This window comes from Otolemur garnettii, unplaced genomic scaffold, assembly GCF_000181295.1.
Source record: "Otolemur garnettii isolate 467f Iridium unplaced genomic scaffold, OtoGar3 scaffold00244, whole genome shotgun sequence".
Taxonomy (NCBI): Eukaryota; Metazoa; Chordata; class Mammalia; order Primates; family Galagidae; genus Otolemur; species Otolemur garnettii.
In genome coordinates, this window is record NW_003852639.1 from 1,440,423 (window position 1) to 1,443,192 (window position 2,770).

General features: G+C 50.0%; 1 protein-coding gene across 1 annotated transcript in view; it reads left to right on the forward strand.

Moving 5' to 3' along the window:
• CREB3L4 (cAMP responsive element binding protein 3 like 4) overlaps positions 1-2,770 on the forward strand; it is a 7,883-nt gene that overhangs the window by 1,872 nt on the left and 3,241 nt on the right. The window lies entirely within an intron of this gene.

Here is a 2,770-nt window from a genome sequence, read left to right on the forward strand (position 1 = left end):
AAAATGAGATTCTGTCTCACAAAAAAAAAAAAAAAAAGACACGGGAGAGATCCCTTGGGAGTAAGGTGGTGGTGACTCAGTTAAAGAAAAGGTACATAGTAGGGGACAGGCCTCAGGAAAAAGCCTAGACCTTGCGTGCACTGTATGTTTTGCCAGAGCTATTTCTTAAAGCCTTGGGTCAGGACATGGAAATAGGACAGGCCACCTGGGATTCCAACTGGTTACTAGGTACAGGGTGAAGGAAGAGAAGCAATCACAGAAGTTCCCATTCAAACACTTGCCCTGTAGGACACACGGGCCAGGCTACAGTGCAGCATAGTATCACATTAGATGCATTTTCCAAGCTAACTGGGCAGAGTCCTATATTGGGGAACTTCACCCTGGACAATACACCTTGTGCCCAAAAGGCAGGGACAGGTGCTAGCCTCTCTTTAAATCTGTAGTTGAAGCTGAGACCAGAGGCTAAGCCAAGCATTTTAGAATCTTGGGCTGAGGGACAAGTTTAATGCTGGCCAGGTGTGTTGGTTCATGCCTGTAATTCTAGCACTCTGGGAGGCCAAGGAGGGAGGATTGCTTGAAGTCAGGAGTTTGAAACCAACCTGAGCAGGATTGAGACCCTGTCTCTAAATTAGCAGGGCAGGGCAGCACCTTTGGCTCAGTGGGTGGGGCGCTAGAACCCAACCCCAGCCAAACTGCAACAAAAAAATAGCCGGGTGTTGTGGTCGGCACTGTGGTCCCAGCTACATGGGAGGCTGAGGCAAGAGAATCGCCTAAGCCTAGGAGTTGGAGGTTGCTGTGAGCTGTGTGATGCCACAGCACTCTACTGAGGGCGATAAAGTGACTCTGTCTCTAAAAAAAAAAAAAATTTAGCAGGGCATTATATTGGTATGTGGTTATAGTCCCATCTACTCTGGAGGCTGAGACAGGAAGACTCCTTGAGTCTAGGAGTTTGAGATTGCTATGAGCTAGGCTGATGCCATGGCATAGCACTTTAGCCAGGGCAACAGAGGAGACTCTTGTCTCACAAAAAAAAGGGGGGGGGGGCCAGGCACGATGGCTCACACCTGTAATTCCAGCACTCTGGGAGGCTGAGGCAGGTGCATTGCCTGAGCTAACAGAGTTCGAGACCAGCCTGAGCTAGACCGAGACTCCACCTCTAAAAAAAATAGCCAGGCATTGTAGCATAGCAGGTGCCTGTAGTCCCAGCTACTTGAGAGGCTGAGGTAAGAGAATCGTTTGAACCCAGGAGTCTGAGGTTGCTGTGAGCTGTGATGCCACCTGACTCTACCGGGGGCAACAAAGTAAGACAATGTCTCAAAAAAAAAAAGTCTTGAGGCCCTGGCTGGGCATGGTGGCTCACAACTGTAATCCTAACACTCTAGGAGGCCCAGGTGGGTAGACTGCTTGAGGTCACAAGTTCAAGACCAACCTGAGCAAGAGTGAGACCCCATCTTTACTAAAAATAGAAAAACTGAGGCAAGAGGATTGCTTGAGCCTAAGAGTTGGAGGCTGCTGTGAGCTATTGCGCCTTGGCACTCTATCCAGGGCAACAGCTTGAGACTCTGTCTCAAAAAAAAAGGGAGGCAGATAGAAAATGGTTTAGGCAAAGCCAAAGATCATCAGGAGGCAAAAGCCAAAGCAAATTCTTTTGTTCTTTATAAAAACATTGTGTCAGAGGCTAGGCGCAGTGGCTCATGCCTTTAATTCTAGCACTGTGGGAGGCTGAAAAGTGTGCATCACCTGAGCTCACAGGTTCCAGACCAGCCTGAGCAAGAGCAAGACCTCACCTCTAAAAATAGCCAGGTGGGGGCAGTGCCTGTGGCTCAGTGGGTAGGGCGCCAGCCCTATATACTGAGGATGGCAGGTTTGAATCTGGCCCTGGCCAAACAGCAACAAACAATAGCCGATGTTGTGGTGGGTGCCTGTAGTCCCAGCTACTCTGGAGGCTGAGGCAAGAGAATCACCTAAGCCCAGGAGTTGGAGGTTGCTGTGAGCTGTGACACCACATCAATCTACCAAGGGTGATAAAGCAAGACTCTGGATCTAAAAATAAATAAAGAGGCTCAGCGCCTGTGGCTCAAGCGGCTAAGGCGCCAGCCACATACACCTGAGCTGGCAGGCTCGAATCCAGCCCGGGCTGCCAAACAACAATGATGGATGCAACCAAAAAATAGCTGGGCGTTATGGCTGGTGCCTGTAGTCCCAGCTACTTGAGAGGAGGAGGCAGGAGACTCGCTTGAGCCCAGGAGTTGGAGGCTGCTGTGAACTGTGATGCCATGGCATTCTACCCAGGGTGACAGCTTGAGGCTCTGTCTCAAAAAAATAAGTAAATAAATAAAAATAGGCTTGGCATCTGTGGCTCAAAGGGCTAAGGTGCCAGCCACATACACCTGAGCCGGCGGGTTCGAATCCAGCCTGGGCCTGCCAAACAATAATGACGGCTGCAACAAAAAAAATAGCTGGGTGTTGTGGCAGGTTCCTGTAATCCCAGCTACTTGGGAGGTGGAAGCAGGAGACTCACTTGAACCCAGGAGTTGGAGGTTGCTGTGAGCTGTGACACTACAGTACTCTACCCGGGGTGACAGCTTGAGGCTTTGTCTCAAAAAATAAAAATAGCTAGGTGTTGGCGTGGCACCAGCCACATACACCAAAGCTGGTGGGTTCGAATCCAGCCCTGGCCAGCTAAACAATAAAAATAACTGGGCATTGTGGTGGGCACCTGTAGTCCCAGCTACTTGGGAGGCTGAGGCAAGAGAATTGCTTAAGCCCA